Raw genomic sequence first — 19,579 nt, 5'->3', positions numbered from 1 at the left:
AGCAGTTTTGTTCAGTTCAGGCCAACATGTTACTTGGTGTTTTATGCAAGAGCTGTTATTGCAGTCACATTGAGGAGAAGATTCAACGTGAATGGTAAATTATAAGAAATGCCCACACTTCCTATTTCCTATATCTATTTTAGTTGGTGGCAGTTACGATTTACTACGCAACACTCAAAATACAAATGGTGCTATGTTAAAGGATATATAAGAGACAGATTTGCAGCCTCAAAGCGTGACTTCAAAATATTGGTGCCGGAAAGATTTCCAGTTCCGGAAGGCAGTTGAGACACACCAGGCAGAGCCCCCGCAGGTGAGGGCGACAGCGTGACAGAAGAGCCACGGGCCCACTGGATGTTGAAGTGAAGCTGTGCGGAGCGGGTGGGAGGCGCTGTAGCAGGCAGATGGAGGATGCCTTTGGTGCCAATCGCACGATGAGATGGCACAGACAGTGAGGAAACACTGCTAAGCAGGGAAACTGAGAGCATAAGGACGGGAGGAGAAAAATCGAGAAGGAGAGCCAAGAACTTGAGGAAAATGAAGAAGCAGGGTTATGCGAGGCGAATGTGCGGGCATTCTCCATTTGCCCCACCTGCTCTGCTCCAGGCTCCTCTGCCCTCCTCCTCGGCCAGGAGGCTGGATCCTGAGGCCGGTGCTGCCAAGCAGCTCCTGTGCCCTCTGCAGCTGGAGGACTTCATCTGATGGGAGCCACTTTGAGGAAATCAGAGGCAAGCATAGGGAGAGGTTTATTTCTTCCCTAGCTCCTGGATGCTGGGCCTCACGACTTTCTCGACCCTGGCTGACCGCCATGACCCTCAGCTGCCCACGGCTCTTGCCCTCCAGGCCTGTGGTAGGTCATGACTTCTCACCTGTGCTAACCCAGGGTCTTCCCTTATTTGTTTCCCTCAACTCATGCTCACTCCTTCTAAGTATTCACTCACTAAATTCTCAGGAAAACGCCTGAGATCCTGACCCACACAAGGAGTTACAAGATCCCTACTCAACTTCCAGAAGATTGATTGAGGACATAATAGGAACCACACAGCTTGAGTTCACCACCTAGTGAACAGTCCGGCTCTGAAGCAGGAGACGTACATGGTGTCTCTCTATTCCTAAAACAGAAAGATGGTGGATTCCTTCATCTTGCTGCACTGGCATTAATCTTCAGTCCTATGACACTCTTATTCTTTCTAACCCATGTCTCTGGGGTTCATGCCTTGAACCTGTTCCCTGCCCATCCCAGGTCTTTGCATTGAGATGGTCAAGAACCTAGAGCTCTAGTCAGTTCAGAACAATGAGGAAATTGGCTTGAGAGAACTTCATTTCAGGACAGTTGTCTTTATCTGGGTGAGCACCACAACCCAGGAGGTATACATACTTCACAATTCAACCTCAGAGCTTCCTAACCGATACACCTACCTGGGCTCCTCTTCGGCTCATCTGCTCTGGTTTTTGCATTAATAGCAGAGAGGAAAAATTGTCGAGAGAAAGGTACATCTTTAAAATATCCAGGAGGGGGGCACCTGGGTGGCTCAGTCGTTAAGCATCTGCCTTCGGCTCAGGTCATGATCCCAGGGTCCTGGGATGGAGCCCCGCATCGGGCTCCCTGCTCAGTGGGAGCCTGCTTCTCCCTCTCCCACTCCCCCTGCTTGTGTTCCTGCTCTCGCTGTCTCTCTCTCTCTGTCAAATAAATAAATAAAAATCTTTAAAAAAATATCCAGGAGGATGCAGTATGTGTTATAGGTATCACGAGTACAAGAAAGCAAACTGATTTATTCACAAAAGAAAAGAGATGTTGTGCTTTATTCTAGATCATCTGAATTAGCTTCACTGTATTCTAGTCTCTAAGATTACAATAATTAAAAGGTTTTGAAAAGCTGTTTATTTGTAAAATGGTCATGTACAATTAAACACGCAGAACACAAACACACAAAGAGATCTCTCGTTCCCTCTCTGCCCTCCTTCACCTCCACCCATATGAGCTTTCTGCTTCGTCTATGGAGTGCTTATGATTGTTGCCTTTAGAAGGACGCTAATGCACAGAGAACATCAGTGGAGTACAGAGAATGGGAAGAATCTCAGCTACAATACCTAAAATTAGAAGTTGCTCTTGAAAGTCTGTCCCAGAAATAAAAGTAATCAGAGAACTGTACTTGATTGAATTCAAGTGACACTGTTTTAAGCACGAACGGCAAAAGTGAGGGACATTGGTACCTCTTAGACACAATAGCAATGGCCCAGAATGGTGTGTTATTAAAACTACTCAAAATTCCTTTTAAAGGAAAGAAGTGCTTTTCTTTTCTACCCTTCGTACTAGGAGCAATCTTTCTCCATCTGATATAAATTATGGTTCGAGTTTCACGAAACAAGGCTCTGGAAAGAGATCTTTTAGTCTGCCTGCACGGACATGACAAGTTTGCATCAACTAGGATGAGAATCATCATTATAGAAGATTAGAGTTGCATCACACAAAGGGAAGTTGGGAAGAAGTAAATGGGAGAACAAAACTATAGAATAACATGAGGCTAATTCATGTCACTTACACAAAATGGAAATATTGTCAGCATAATAATAACATGAACACAAAGAAATCCATGACAAGGAAAGGAAACTTAAAGGTTAGGAAGAAAAGGTATGTCACATGAATGACAGTACAGAAAAGACGAGGTTTAAGAATGCCACCTCTAAAAGCTAAGTGACTAAATTTTAACCTTCGCCAAGGTCAAGGGCAGCCCCTCTGTTACTATGCAAAGTTCTCTACAAGGTCTCCCACTTGAGCGTCTCTGGGCCTAATTATACTCTGAAGAGTAAGCTTTCAAGGTTTTAAAAAAAAAAGTGACGTGATGTACGGAAAATTAAATAATTTCTGAGACAAATATATCAACAACCGGAGGCCGAGACAGCTTCCATTAGAAAAAAAGAAATTCCCTCATAATAAAGAAGATATTACAGAATCTTGTTTTAGTTGCTTTTAGAGATTACAGCTGCACTCCACAGAGCAAAACCTGGAAATCAAAACACTGGAACACAGGAAACTCAAAATTTTCAGGCAAAAACGTGGACCAACCTGTGGTGGACAAAGCATTGTCTAATACAACTGGTCTGCTCTACCTAGAAAAAGTAAGGTGAGGATAATCAGATAAACACAGGCTTCTAGAATTATTTTTATGGAGGAAGATGCTGGAAGAATTCATCCTGAAGAAAAAATGCATAAAATACTAAGAAATGCCTCACCTTACCAATAGTAAGGAAGGTCTAATTCACAAAAATGATCATGTTTTACTACCTTTGAAAAGACAATTTGATTAAAATGTCTCCATAAGTTGACTCTAGGAAGATTATGGGCCTATTTTACCTGGGCTTTCTAAGAAAGCTTTTGATACCATGCTATACACGGGGGTAATCTGTCAAATAATTATAAACCGTGAGAGACAAGCATGGGCCTTGGTAGGGTGAGTACTGCCCTGTAAGCTGCTTCAGATGTTGGAGCCAGTAACCTGCCCCAGAACAATCCATTTGAGGAACAGTTTGGTTCTCTTAATGTATTAATGGGGTAAGCAAAAAAGAAAAGAAAGAAAAAGAACAGGCAGTAAAGTCATCCCATTTTGCAGATGATGAACTATGGAAAGACCATGTTTAAGGAGGGAAAGCCACATCGTTTCTCTCAGTGGGAAGAACTCCATCTTGGGCAGCATTTTCAGTCATGTTGCACAATGCTTGAGGCCTTTCAATTCCTTCTGACAGATTTGCTTTTTTTTTTTTCTTTCATAATACATCGGGTTTGTATAATGCTTTTCTTCCTGAGAGGCACGAAGCACTTTCCTTGGATTTTGTTTCATTTAACCTCCTCAAAACCTGTGAGGAGTTTTTAAAGGCCAGGTAAAGTTGTCAATTTTATATCAAGAAAGAGAGGCTCACAAAGGCTGACTGATAGACCTGTGGTCTCAGGGAATGTGTTGTACCTAGTTAACCACTTACCCTCATCAGCGGGGATAATGAATGGCCGTGAACGGGGTTAGAGACCCAATTATTAGGTATTCTAGCCAACCGATGGTATTCAGCACCTCTCCTGCTTCCTTGCCAGGAATTGAGTCAAATGGGTCAAATCGGGACTGCTGCTTTTTTTTTAGTATGGCCCATGAGTTTAAAATGATTTTTGTTTTTTAATGTTTAAATGGTGGGGGGAAAGAATCAAAAGAGGAGTACTATTTCATGACACGTGAAAACTATATGAAATTCAAATTTCAGTGTGCCATGACTAAAGCTTGATTGGAACACAATCCTGCCTGTCCATTAACTTATTGTCTCTGGTGCTACAAAGCAGATGGGCGTAGTTGTGACAGAGAACAGAGGGCCCACAAAGGCAGACATATTTATTATCTGGCCCTTTACAGGAATTCTTTGCCAACCCAATGGACTCCCTTCCTTGCTTTCTTGTTCCCTCCTTCCTTCTTTCTTTTCCTATTGAAACTTTCCTTCAGCAAATTTTTACAGGGGAAATTCCCCCCTTTTAAGACCCTCCTTCCACACACTGCTCCCCAGAGTGAAGCCAGAAACTCAGTTTCAAAATGGTGATGCCAGGGAGTCAGGACTTGAATCCCCATCTCTCTTAAACCAAACTAAATAGATGAGTGGGGATGAGTAGCTGCTGGCACCATCTCCCTACTTAGTGAAGGAGCGTTACTTCCCCAGATGCCTCCTTCCCTATTCGATTGTGAGCCCTTCATGGCATAAGCATGTTCTAGTCATCTTTCCACCCTCAGCTCCTGGCTCTTAATAGGAATAAATAAATATCAACCTAATCAATGTTAGTGGATTGAAAGAATGAATGACTTACAACCAAAGTCCAATCAGCATCTAGGACAAAAACACAGAAGATCCGTACTTTCTGCCCCCTTGTCCTATTTCTTGTTCGTTGGAATGGCCATCTTTGTCCTCCCCCGGAGAACCCTGAGCTCCCAGAGATTAATGGAAAAGAGTAAACACACAGCACTTTTTCCCTGAAAACAAAAAGCAAAAACACCGAACAGGTAAAGATTTTGTTCCAGTGGCAGGAATGATACACACGGTCCAAAGAGAAGTTTAGAAGCATTAGTAAATGAATTCTCATTAATCAACACTGGATAGTTCTATAATGACTGAAAAAAGAGGAAAAAAAAAGAAAAATAAGCCAAGAATAATTCAATTCTGGAGGAAAATTGGGGCCAGTTTCAAACCTACCCAGAAATCATGCCCTTGTATAAATCAAGTTGGTGTTTTTTTTTGTTGGGGTTTTTTTTTTTCCAGGTATAGTTGCTCATCTCATCCAGCAATAGTTCAACAAAAAAAGGCATGTTTTTGTCCACTGAATGCTACCAGGTTCTGTATTAAAACAACAACAACAACAAAGCTCTTACATTGGTCTCCATAATTCAGGAGGAAGTGTTAGGATACATCAACATAAACCTTGCTCCTGTATCCACCTGTCTCCTAATGATCATTTTCACAATTAGTATCAACCAAACCCAGAAGGCAGACATGCAGGTGGAGGTGAGGGGCAGTCCTCTGCTCAGTTTAGCTGCATTTCACGTGGATTAGTGGATCCATGAGATATAAAATGGACAAGAATTGATCTTCTCCTTTATGATGATGGCTTTGCTGCTGCAGCAAAGAAGATAAATGGTGACTTCAGACTATGATTAACCCCAAATGAGCTGTTTCAGTCAGTGCCCAGGCAAGCAAAGAAAGCCCGCTCAGATGGAAGTGTGAGGAGACAATTTACAGAGTGTGAAGGCGCTCTTTACAGAGTGGCATTAAGGGGACCTCCAGGGGACACTGACATGCCCAGAGACTAGCAACAAGAGAAGCTGTTACCCAAGACTTGAAGAGGCAGGCAATGGAATAACCCTAGAGGATTCTAGCAAGAGCTGGAGCTATAGAGAAAAGCCAGCTCACAGGAGCTATAGTTGAGGGATGGAGGCACTGCCGGCACCAGAGCATCAAGCAAGGAGAAAGTAGTGGGGCGGGGGGGAAGCTCTATCTTCTCCCTTCTCCTGCCCTCGGATCTCCTGCCACGGTTTCCCACTGATCAAAAGGCAGAGGTCAAGGGAATCAGACAAATGCAGTCGGTAGATGTCGTAAAGATCTTCCCTGTCTCCCCAGCCCAGGCAAATATCGATGCAGAGAAGGTGGAGAATATGTGTAGAGGGTGGGCTGATGGAAAATCTCCAGCAGGCGAGCCACAATATGAATCATTTGTCTGGGTCCTTCCTGCCTCCCATATCCACCCATCAAATACTTCTAACTCTCTTCTGCTTCTATCCTCCCCTGGTATAAGAACACAAATTAATAAGCAGTTAGATTCGCTAAGCCATCAGGCAAGTGCAGGAGGATGATTGGCCAGCCATAGAAACCTACTTGCTTGAAATGTTGGCAGCATCTCTTTAATTTTCTCCCTTCTCCCAGGGTGCCTCAAGGAAGTCTCTTGGGTAATAGTAATATAAATCTTTTATAATTTTCCTGGCATTTAGAAATCTTAAATAATTGAATTTCCTCTAATATGTAACACTCTATTCTAGAGTCCCTCCCTAGTATGTCTCTTGTTACGGCTAAGCCCGTAAGGTGACGGGTCCACTTCATAAGTAAGTCTTGGAGTTCTGGGTGATGGGCGCCATGCAGGTAGGAAAGTATAGCGCTGGGCTTGCCAACAGAGCCCCTGGGTTTGGGTCCTTGATCCTTCACTTTTCATACCTGATTGATCTTGAGCTCACGCAAGGCTCTTACCCTCCCTAAGCTTCAGAGTCATCATTTGTAAAGTGATGGAGTTGAGCTACATCAATTCTGAAGGCACCTTTTAGCTCTGAGATTCTGTGACTGGGCTTCTACTTATACTCAAGCAACCGAAAGTGTTGCATTGCAGAAAGAATACATTACAGACTTAATAGTGCCTGGTGTGGGCCATGGAGGGAGAGATCCAATACTGAGAATCAATACACACGAACATAGAACAGGAGATGCAAAGTGCAGAGAGCAGTCACTCAAGGGCTAATGCATGGCAGACTTCTGGGCCAAGACCAAAGACTGAAAGAAAAATGAGGAATTAAGAGGGAGGGCTAGGAGGTGGTATCAAAATAAGGCCCCCTTTTGGAATAGCTGCTCATGGTAGCAAGAGCTAATTTACAAATCATGCCAACTCATAGTTTTTCTTGTTTGGAGTGTTTACAGGTTTATCTGTTACTGTTAGCTGTTAACTAGAACTTGGCATATTGCTCCCTAGGCCCTGAGTATAGTTATGATACTGAATATCTAAGTAAAACTTTGGTCCATCAGGAGGTCCAGCCATGGCCAAGAATTCTGAACCATGTTGTTCAACATAGTTGTGTGGTTTGTTTGGATCCAGCTTCTCCTGCATCCCCCTGCAGCAGTTATGGGGACTAGTAATAGGGATTATGGACTAGGAAATGCCTAGTGAATTTACAAATAGAGAAACTGCATCTGTGTGATGATAAAAATGATACTCTCTACTGTTGATGCTAGTGTGTACTGCATACATATCAAGGTGGTATTGGACAATATATTATAAAGGATTTATTACCCTAATTATCCAAATAATTTCTTCTATCTCCTTTTGTGAACGAGTACGACACAAAGTCTTAAATTCCATAATCAGGAACTTCTCCAACCTCTTAAAATAGAATAGATATAAGGAAGGATATCGTTTGTTCATACCGTCTGCTGACAGTGTGCCCCTGTGCATAGAGCTAAAAACATTTTCCTCTCTCGATCAAGTGGCACAACTCAGGTGAACACCCTGGTGAACACTCAGGTCGGTGACCAAGTTCTCTAGCCTGATGCATAGGGAGCCATCGGCAGCTGAGGGGGGCACAGGTTAACAGCAAGCATGGATAATAACCTTTGACATTCTCTTCTCCTGGCCACTGTTCCTTTAATAAACCTTTGCACTAAGAACAAGATCACTATATATTCTGTTTCTTCACCCACATTGCAAATAAAGACACTACTCAGTCTTGGAAAGGGGAAAACATAAGTAGCTAGTATTTTCATGACTGGCCGGAAAACCAGAGAGAGAGCCATACCCAAATCACAGAAATCACTACTGGAGAATGCAAGTCTAACCCGGGGCACTTGGTCTTCCACAGGCCATCCCCCAAGAGTCTGACCTTGAGTGGTTATCAGTGCAGGTACATCAATGACAACTCTCTTCTGAGGCTTCCCCAGGCTTCACGAAGGGCCATTCAAACTCCTTTGAAGATGAGGAGCTTAATTCCAGCCCCTCTTCCTCAGTGGTTATTCGTCCTCCCTTTGAGTTGGTTCATTGAGAAACCAGGTCAGAAACAGCACACAAGCCTCATAATACTCTTTGTTATAAGATGTACATGATATTGTTTTATTTAGTTCTGAATTCTTTGCCCAGGGTTGAAAGTAGCTTCTTGATAATTTACTTTTCCAGATGACTCAGATTCATCATAACACCAGCATGGCCTTAAACCTGAGCTGGTTCTGATTTGAACTTAGAATTGTGGCTTTTCGTTTCATGACCTCGGGAGCAGACATTACTTACAAAAGCCCACCATGAGGTTTTATTTTGTTTTGTTTTGTTTCAGAGGCTAAGCATCAGCTTTTACCTACCAGATTTTCAAACTTTTCTAGAGATCCCAGGTAATAAAACAATCTCTGTAGCTGAATGAGCTCAGAGAAGTTTTGTTTTTAGAAAACTGGAATAAAATCTCTCTCTCTCTCCCTTTTGGGAGCATAAGGGGAAGTCTTCTGATAGTGACTATCTTGGGCAATCAGCTGTGTAGCTATATTCAAAGTATTAGGAAGCTGATAACGAAAGCAGCCTTATTCATTTATATTTATATTTTATACATATTTCTCTGGAGCTTTTGTTCTGAATTTATGGAAGGCCTTTACATATTTTATCTAATCTTAATACTATCTGTATGAAATATATGGATAAAGATTAAGATGAGGGGGAAGGGAGGGGGAGAGGAGAGGGGAGGGGAGGGGAGGGGAGGGGAGGAGAGATTTCCCACCTGTCTCAACCCTTCCTGAATTTTTTCCGTGTAAGTCTTTATCTCTTGGCACTCACTCCAATATTGCAGTCCTTCAAAACTGTTTTCTTCTTCCCTGGCCCTGCCCAAAGGCCCTTTCCTTCCTAAATTCTTTCTCAGTCCTGCCCTCTTACTTAGGAAATGATTCCTTCTCGTCTCAAAAACCCCACGGAACTTGATTTTTACCTTTGTAACACAACCTACCGTATTCCATTTTGTACAGTGCTTATTCGTGTCTTGTTTCATCTCCACCACAGGCTCTGTGTTCCCTGGGGGCCAATCTGTGTAACTCATCGATTTTAGCCACAGCCCACTTAGCAAAGGGTGGGGACCACAGCAGAAGCTAAATGTCTATTTGTTGAATGAATCAAAGGAAATTTAGATACCCCAGTCTACGTTTCCCTGCAGGGAAATCTGCCAACTGAACATTTTCCTAATCTTCTCTTCCCCGTCCAATCAGTTCGCAATTTCCAGTCTTCTTTTCTGATGTTTCTTGAATCCATCATCCTTTCTCTGCCATGGCCCTCTTTTCAACTCTCAGTTTGCTTCCCCTGGGGTAGCTTTCTGCTTCTGGTCTCTTTTTTACCCCTCACCTGCCCTCTACCCCGTCCTTCTATCCACTGCTTCAGCTCTTCTTCCTGGACAGTGCTCTGTGTAAAATAAAAGAACAATGAGCCAATACATACAAAGTCCATATCCTCTGTTCTTCATTCCCACCGTATTACAAACTCTTCCAACATATGGCAAAATTATTTTACAGTAGTAGCTGACATAAAACCTAGACACTAGCCTGACTGGACTTTTCAAAGGTTCTGGAAGATTCCTAGTCCCTCTTTCCATATCCTTTTGCTCATGCTGTTCAGTCTACCTAGAATGGCCACCCCTCCAGACTGCCACTTGCAACTATTGGCATTTTCACTTGTCTCTTTAGCCCTAGCTCAAAGATACACTCTTCCATTAAACCTTTTCTTAATTTTCTCTCCACCCCTAAATGACATGAATTCTCCTTTGCCTGGGATTTCTCTCTCTCCCCATCATTTGAATCATCTTCTAATCAGGAATCGTGTTGGATTCTTCTTGGTATAGCCTACAGCACCTGGCAGAATGTCCTGCCCATCCTAAGTTTTAATAAATATTTGTTTGGAGTCTTTGAGTCTCTTAAAATTCACGGCTACTTATCCATAAAGGGCAGAAGACTCTATTTGGCATTTCTCTGATTCTCAGTATCATCTTTTAATTCCACTTTATTCTCACTCTCAGAATTCTTTACAATTCCCCAAAGAAAAGAACTACTTCCATTTTTGTTGTTGTTGTTCCTTTACCCTCTGGTCTTTACCTCCTTTCTCTGCCATTTAAAATTTTTCTTTTGTTTCTCTTCCACTCTTCCCTTGTGTTTTTTCCACAGCTCTGAGCAAACCAGTGCCTCGCTCTAGAACGCTAGGTGTCAGTTCAGATGACCTCAAAGATTCCTTTCAGTTCTGTTAGCCAGTAGTTTAACAAGTTACATAAGCTGGGAATCCAAACTATTACAAACTTAACACTTGTGTTTCCCATTCGTCTTTCTTATTTTCAGCTCCATTGTAATAATAAAGCAGTGGAGGGGATTTCGGGACCCTGGGAAGGGAAAGTGCAAGAATTCACTAGCCAGTGTAGCCTCCAACCTGGGAAGAGATCCAAGCCAAGCATGGAGAGCAGGATGTGTTTCTAGTTGCACGGCAAAGCTGCAGCCTGGAAACCCCACTGTCTGGATGCTCAGTGGAAGCAGGCTGCCCTGCCTTCTTGTTCCTAGCATGCCTTTGGGGGATTTCCGTGTTTTTATCAAATTGTGCAACAACAATATTGCCAGTTCCCTAGGTACCTTAAAAGAATGTGTACTGTCCCAGGAATATGATTAAGTGAAACTTAATTTTGAAAGAACTCTGTATTGCAAAATTTAACTTTTGCCTGGCCTTTAGTTCTGGAAGATGACAAAGGAATAGGGAACGTGTGTGTAGGGGGCAGAAAACCCAATGCTGATTCTCAAGGAGATCTTTTGAAGCACTGTCCAGCTGTAATTAGAAATGAATAAGGAAATGAGAGGAGCACCAGGGATTCGAGTCACATTCCTCCACAGAAAATATGTGGCAGCAACTCGGGTAAAAAAAAAAAAAAATGGAAATAAAAACAAAAATAAAAAATGGAAAATACACGTGTGGAATATTTACCAAATGATGAACACACATGGTTGAAGAAATAATAGAAGATACCTCCATTGCTATCAATCATTATTATGTGTCATATAATTACAAATATTATGTTTTATGATAAAATACATATTTATATTATATTATAGTAGTCAAATTAATCTGCTCTCAGGAATCCGCTATGAGTCATGACTAGTTGCGTTGGTAAATAAATCTCTTAGCAGTATGTGGGTAACAAGCAATATCTCCTCTCTTCATGCCACTGTCCCATTATTAATCTGTGGGATATGCAATTAGCGTACGTGAGAGAGAGACAGCTAAGAGACTAGAAACCGGGTTTTCTTTGATATACAGGCATGTGCCCAATGTTTCAGTTGCTCTGGAGAAGGAAGTTTATTTTCTTTCTTCCATTAAGCGTACCACAATGTATTTGTTTCATAAATCTTCTTACCATCCTGACAAAGAAAATAGGGGACGCGTTTTTATTTTCCATACTCGGATGGACGGGCTAACGGAGGCATTGCAGATTAGAGGTGGAAAGTCGTCTGTGATATCAAACCAACCGGGCTTTGAGTCTTCCATTCACACTGACTAGTCGTGAGACATTGAGCAAGTTTAAATTTCTTCACTCTGGACTGAAGTAGATACTTAGCATCTATCTGAAAAGGTTGTTGTGAGGAACCAATGAGAATGTATACACACACGGACACACACACACGCGCGCATGCGTATACTTTGCTGTAAGTATTCCTTAAATGTGGCATCTATTTTATCATTATGAAACAATTTTTCTTAGCTTTTCAGTGATGCAACCACACTGTCCAGTATATCCTTCTAGATGCCTGGAGCCAACTACTGGGCTCCAGCACCTTCTAGCCTGTGACAGAAAACTGGATCACAATCTATCCTCAGTCTTTCATGATCTGTAGGTGTGTTTGTGTTGTAGTCAAGATGTTGTAAAGAAAAACTATAGGGCACTCTTGTTCTTGCCATTATATTTAAGTACCAAAGCATTTAGCAGTCAGACCATTTTCTCACCTTTTGTTTTGAAGGAAAAAAAAATCAAAACACTTAGCAATGCCTGGCATGTAATGAGCGCTCAGTAAATGTTATCATCCTGTCTTTTGATGGTCTGCACTCTAAAACACCCAAGCCTGAGCAAAGAGCAGACACAGAAATACGTAGGCTTTATTTATATTTAAATATAACTACCATTGCCACAAGTACACTATTACCGTATTTTTACCTTTTTTCTGGAAATAATTTAAAATTCACAGAAGAGTTGCTGGAATAGTACGAAGAATATTCCAGTAACCCCTTCACCCAGATTCATTCATTATTAACATTTCACCTCTCTCACTCTTTCTCTGCTTCTCTCTTTCCCCTTCCCACCCCCCCTCCACACACACACACACACACACACACACACACACACACACACACACCTCATACTCCTTTACCCCCCAAATGCTTTGGTGCATTTTTCTTAAAAACCAGGACATCCTAAGGACAATGATCAAACCCAAGATCAATATAATACTATTCCTGGGGTGCCTGGGTGGTTCAGTCGTTAAGTGTCTGCCTTTGGCTCAGGTCATGATCCCAGGGTCCTGGGATCGAGCCCGGCATCGGGCTCCCTGCTCTGAGGGAAGACTGCTTCTCCCTCTCCCACTCGCCCTGCTTTGTTCCCTCTCTTGCTGTCTCTCTCTCTCTCTCTCTCTCTCTGTCAAACAAATAAATAAAATCTTTAAAAAGTCTTTATACAGACTATATTAAAATTTCACCATTTATCCCTAAATATATAACTATAGTATTTATTTTCCCTGATTCAATATTCAAGCTAGGCTCCTGTGTCACATTTAGTGTCCTGTCTCCTTTCACCTCCCACATAGGAGTTTAGCTCCTTGTCCCAGGAGCTGCGTGAGACAGCAATGCAAAAATCAGTGAAGACAAGACTTTTTTCTAAGAGGAGCAAGATATCTTTTAGAAAATACGACAGATTCTTTACCAGTGATATGAATTTTCTTCGATTATACCAAAAATAAAATAAAATCTGAGGGGCTTTATTCCCACGTTTCTAGTGACTTCCACCAAGGCTACGTAACAGAATTTTTTTTTTAAACCATGAAAAAGCCGCAGGGCTGATCCTGCTTTGACTTGACCTGTTTTCCAGCATGACTTGAATATAAATTGAGTCCCTACTAAGTGCCAGTGTGGGATCTGGGCCTAGCCCTGAAATGGCTGAAAGATCCAGACACAACTATGTGTTGTCTGATTACGCTGATAGGAAGTGTCTCGAAATGGCAAATCTATAGAGACAAAAAGCAGATTCAAGGTTGCCCGAGGCTGCCGGGTGGGAATTGATACTGTTTTTAAACAGGCATGGGGGATCTTTTGCGGTGATAAAAATGTTTCAAAATTGGATTGTGATGAGGGGCGTGCACCTCTGTCAATTTACTAAAAATCCCTGAATTATATGATTAAAACAGATAAACTTGATGCTATGGAAATTATCTCTCTAAAAGCTATTATTGAAAGGAAGGGTGGGGGAGAGGGAAGGCGGGAGGGAGGGAGAACCCGTAGAAGAATCTGGAGAGAGAAATCTTATCTATAGAGCAATTTAGGCAAATTTCAAGGACTCAGGCCTCCCAGGGAAGGGTGACAGAAGACATTAGTTTCCTGTGGCTGCAGCCTATTTTGAGTGATGAACAACGCTTGTGAGTTATCTAAACTGTGTAGGCACCAAGTAGACGTTTCTTCACTGGCAAGTGGAAGATAGATCCTGTACTCCGTGTTTTCCTATGTAAAAATCTTACCCGTGATTACTAGATGTGTTTTGGTGATCGTTTCTCATGATGCACGAATATCGAATCATTCCGTTGTACCCCTGAAACTAATGTCCTATGTCAATTATACCTCAAGTTTTGCCAAGTCCTGCCTTCCCTCTTGGAGCACAGGCTCATGAAACCATGAAAAAAATTAAAGAGAAGCGGTCTCCACGAATGTTTTGAAACTTTGGAAGGAAAAAAAAAAAGAGCCAATGGAAGCTGCTAAATCTATCTTTTTGACAAGTGTCTGTATGAAATGGTTAGAGGAAACAGGTCTGCATTCATACCAGTATCTTGTCTTAATGGGAGTATGCTAGAAAAAAGAGGAGCATACAAGTTGCACTGCAGAAAAACTGAGTTTTTATGAATCAATGACCTCAAAATTCTTTTGGTGATTTTATTTTTTAAATAAAATGAGGGAAGCTCTCCAAGCATCCCCTCTGCGGCCTGAGTGTCTACTTTCCGTAAAAAGCATGAAGGAAACTCCAGTGGAGCATCCAGGCTGTAACACTGGGGGAAATGATTGATTTCACTTGAACACCACCAACAACAAAAAATGTTTAAAAACAGTTTCACGGCTCAACTTTCTCCTTGCTTTTTTTTTTTTTTCTCTTATAGTTGGAATGTATTTTATCGTCTGTCAGTTTTGCCCTATGATATGTCCTCTTAAATTGGATCTGTAAGCCCTTCATAAAGTTTAATAAATCTTCAGCATTTCACCCTAAGGAAATTATATTAAAAACCTTCAAATGTGAAGTTGGGCCCGCAGACACACAGCGCTGGGAATTTTATCACCATAATCAGCGTGTAATAAAAGCCTCTGTCCCTGTTCTTTCCCCATCATAATCTGCCCGTCTTTATGAAAAAAGGGGGGTTTGTCTGGGTTCATCTGCAAGCTTTAATTGGAAGATGTCTTCATTTCATTCCGGCCTACTGGGATAATAACTCAGCCCCGTGTTTAAACACAAGGCCTTGCTGCTGATATTTTTTCATTTAGTAAAGCATGTCTCTTTAAATGATTTAGCAAATCATCATGAATGCCAAGCCAGGGTGATTGGCAGCTCATTGCTGGTGCACCATTTGCATGACATTTGTTCTGCAGCAACGAAAGCTGCTGCAGGTAAACAAGCAGGCCCTGTACTCACTCCCTTTGAGTCCCTTCCTGTTTATTTTCTCATAATCAAATGACATTTATGGAGAAGCGAATGCAGCTGCACATATATGAGGGAAAGGCAATCAGGCTAAACATGATGACTTCATTCAGGTGATATTTTGATTAGGGAAAGGATATTTTTATGACATTGGGGGCTTTTTTATTAAGAAATCTGACAAATTCCCTTTTGTGTAACTAGTACTTTATATTTTATCTATACTTTCATGTAAGGGCTGGACTCGAATAATTGGTTGATGGTGCGTTCACTTATGAGGGTTTCATCAAAACCTGGGAAAGCATCAAGCGGGAGACACAAGACAACCTTCTTTGTCCCATTCAGAAGAAAATAGCCTTTTCTCCCTGCAAAGGAAAAAATAAAGAAAGAAAGAAAACAAGGCAATATGATATAAAGCTATTTTATGGCATCAACGAATGCAGCTTTTCCTAAAGGACATTTCGGAGAGGAAGATATTTTACAGTTAAACATTTTATATGTACTTTCTGGCTCATCATCCTACCAGGGGATATGGACAGTAACAAACCAGGTGGTGGTGGTTGTTTTTTCTTTTCCTTTAAAAAAATTTTTAATAATACCGTGAAATCTTAGTTAATGTGGTCGAGGAGGGTAACACAGAGCAAGCTACACTCACAGGCTTGCTAGAAATGCAGGCGCACATAGGACTTTCAGAAAGAGTGATGCCTTCATTTCTGGAAAATGTTTCCCCTCCAGTATGGGCAGATATCTTTCAAAACTTCCTCAGCTTCTCCTACAGATGGAGGCTGAGGACAGGAGCCAGTGGCCATTTCCACCCTCTGATAAGGATGCAGTTACACAATCAGCTGCCAAATCCCTCCTAAACCCGGGACCACCCAATTCTTGATGAGCTAAAACAATCACTCTAAGAAAAGTTGTGTCTTTTTTGTCATCAGTTCTACATGAGAGAAGAATAGGGAAATATGCTTATTTTAAAAATGAAAAGGTAATTCTAAGCAACCCAAATTTCACCTTATGATGATGATCGTGAGTATTTTGTCCTTGTGATTTGGGGTTCCTATTCTGGACAGGCTCCCTCCTGTGCTTTCTTCCTCTCTATCATCCATGAATCTTAAATGGCCAAGAATGATTCATCCAACCCACGAGCCCGTTATGACTGAAAAGAAGAACGCTACCCCAGCACGGTGCTTGGTGCTGGACACCCCAGCTATCCTGGGACTGGCTGAGAGAGCGAGCTTGAAGACCCCAGGAAGTAAAAAGAGAAAGGTTAGCAACCAGTCCGAGAAAGGAGAGCTGCAATGAAAGAAAAGATCTAACATGGCTGTGGTCCCTATTGGTCTTTTTTGTTACCCTGAACACATGAAAAATACTCCTCTCAGCAATATCTTCCAACCTGAAGGTCAATGATCTTTTGTAATAACAGCGACAACATTTATATGGTTCTTTATGACTTTTAGAATGTTATGTCATTGGAAATGATAATATCTCGTATAAGCTCTATATTAAGAGGGTGCTGAGTGTTTGCTGGCTGAAGAAGCTTGAGCAGGACCCTGGTTCTTTTGAACAGATGAAAGAAAGAAATTACTTTTCCATCTCCATTGGCCGAGTGCTGTAGGCTTAGTGTGGAGCATTGCCTCAGGGAACTATTCACGTTCTTCTTGTACTGTGTTTGTGTGTGTGGTGGTGGGGTGGGGGGGCAGGGGGCGGTTTCCAGCCCTCTTCTTATGGAAGGCAACTTGTGATTTTAAATGTCTTTTTATTCTTTTGCTTGTTTGTTTTACTCTAACATCAAGAAATCTCAATACCTTGTAAGAAATCTGATTCATATCAGATGATGAATATAATTTAATGATTAGAAGACGTGCAGCACGTTCAGTGAAGGATGAAAGAAGCCATGTTGTCTGGAGGGATTTCTGAGCAATTTGTAGACAGTGCTATTGGAGGATAATTCTAACCCTGTTTGCCTAGGTCAAGGCCACATTCTACGGAGACTGTAGACTCATGAGTCTCTGACCAAAGAGAGTAGTGTGGAAAGGAGGCTTTGTGGCTGATCCTGACCCCCATCCTCCACATGACTGGATGGTTAGGATGCCACACTTACCTCTGTCATAGCATTTGTCATACTATTGAATAACTGCCTGTTTAAACAGTGTCCCATATTAAACAGTGAGCTCCTTGAGGCCAGGGACTGCATCTTACTCACCTGTGTGTCAGTTATCAATTTATTGTCTCTCAGCTCCAAATGCATCCTTCAATATATGCTCTATGATAAACCACGGAATTCCTTATATATTACAGTTACTAATTCTTATATTGAACTTCTACCTGTAAAGCCTGCTTTGTGATTTCTATTTCCTGATGGCTACAGTCTGAAATGTTCATTGCTAAATACATTGGCACCTTGGAAGCCATCAGTAAATACTCATTGACTGTTGGATGAATGAATAAACAGGAGGTTGAATGAATGAATGAATGAATGGGAATATTAAGGGATTCCTAGCTAGCATTTCAATGTCTCCTGACAAAACAACAGCTCCACTTTTGTTCTGTGTCCAATCAGGGAGTCATCAAACCAGCAGGGAGTTTGGTGACCATAATTTGCCCATTGTGAGCCAAATACTATTAGTTTCCAAGTCCCCAGAAATGAAATTCAAGTATCACCCACCTCTCCCAAGTTTTACAGAAACACAGAACTACTAAACTCTTTCCATAAAGAGACTTACCATAAGCAGTTGGCTCACACGATGATGGAGACTCGAAAGGCCACACTGTGCAAGGTTGGCTGGCGGGCTGGAGACGCTGGAGAACCACGGCCACAGAGGAAGGCTGAGGCAGTCTGCAGGAGAATTCTCTCTTGCTCAAGGGATTATGCGTTTGTTTGTTTGTTTTGTTCTATTCAGGCCTTCAACTCACTGAATGAGGTTCATGTACATTATGGAGATGAGTAAAGCCCAACTGCTTTACTCGAAATCCACCAATTTCAATGTTAGTCTCATCCTAAAACACCCTCACAGGAACACCCAGAAAAATGTTTGACTAAATATCTGGGCACACTGTGGCCTAGTCAAGTTGACTCATACAATTAACCATCACCCCCGCACCCCCACCCCAAACTCATTTTTTGCTAAAAGGAAGGAGATTGAGAGAGAGACACTGTGTGTGTAATTATCGTTTGGGATTGGAGCTGAGCCGTGACCACATGAGTGACCCAGCTACAAGAAGGACCGAGCCAGGATCAGGGTACCTAATGTTCCAACCCCAGAGATTCATGTTAGTTCTGTCTAAAGAGGTCTTTCTCTGTTCCCCTTAGGAATCGGTGCTTTTCATCAGAACATGGTGTTCTTTCTTAATGCTGCTTCAAACAGAGAAATTGGCATTCAGGAAAAGCCTATAAACTTATTTCAGTAGAAGTGAAAATATTTTCAGATTCCTAAGACCCTGTAGCAGGGCAATAAATAATAGTTTAACATTCTCACCTTGAAGAGAAATTGGTACAAACACTGAGTCTGTAATAGAATTAGCTTCCTTTTTATCCACGTCAGAAGGTGGTAAGCATACAACGGTGGATGAGGTTTTGGTGTTCTCAACCAATTTTTTTAGGCCATATTCCAAGAATTTTAGACAGGATATCTTCTTTTCTTATCACTGCCAAGGTACTCAGTTATATTTAACATTCTAGATTGATCAAAATTCGACCTGTAATGAACCATGAGGATTTCTTTTGCATGAAGTGTGTCCAGATCATTAAAAACTCAGAGTTGTATCAAAGAAAGGGGCCATTTGACCTTTTTTTATTTCTTCATGCTGGAAGTGAAATTTTTCCTCACCAATATACTCAACACTGGAAGTAAAATTTTTGACTTCATTGAGTTCATTTTTTTACTTTCATATATTTTACATAAAAGACCGTTTGGTCTAATATCAAACTGAATTACATTTATTTTGCATATCCTACTTACCACTTTCCGTATTTATATTGTGTGCCTGCCTTTTGAAAGGCAAAAATCAAAATGGGGCAAAACTTGTGGCAGGATGGAAAAATCAATTTCAATGCTAAGCTCCTTTTAAATGTGTGAGCCTAGGTATAGCAACCAGAGAAGATGAAATTTTGGAAAGTATATGACACTTAGGAATTTAAAGACGAAAATTTTGGTGCTGCTCTGAAAGTGAAAACTTGACATTGGCTGATGCATACACTTGCTAGCATAAAATCTGTGCCTGCACATGGACAATAAGCTGCACATTGCAACGAGCACACGCGTGCAGGCTTTCGGTCCACGTGCGTGAATACAGACAGAGGAGGCAGGGAAGAGCTAACTGCACGTCCTGGTCCCCGTTCCCACCAATTTCTAAATACACAAATACTG

The sequence above is a fragment of the Zalophus californianus genome, chromosome 13 (genome assembly GCF_009762305.2).
Source record: "Zalophus californianus isolate mZalCal1 chromosome 13, mZalCal1.pri.v2, whole genome shotgun sequence".
Lineage (NCBI taxonomy): Eukaryota > Metazoa > Chordata > Mammalia > Carnivora > Otariidae > Zalophus > Zalophus californianus.
Note: the sequence above shows the minus strand (reverse complement) of the source record.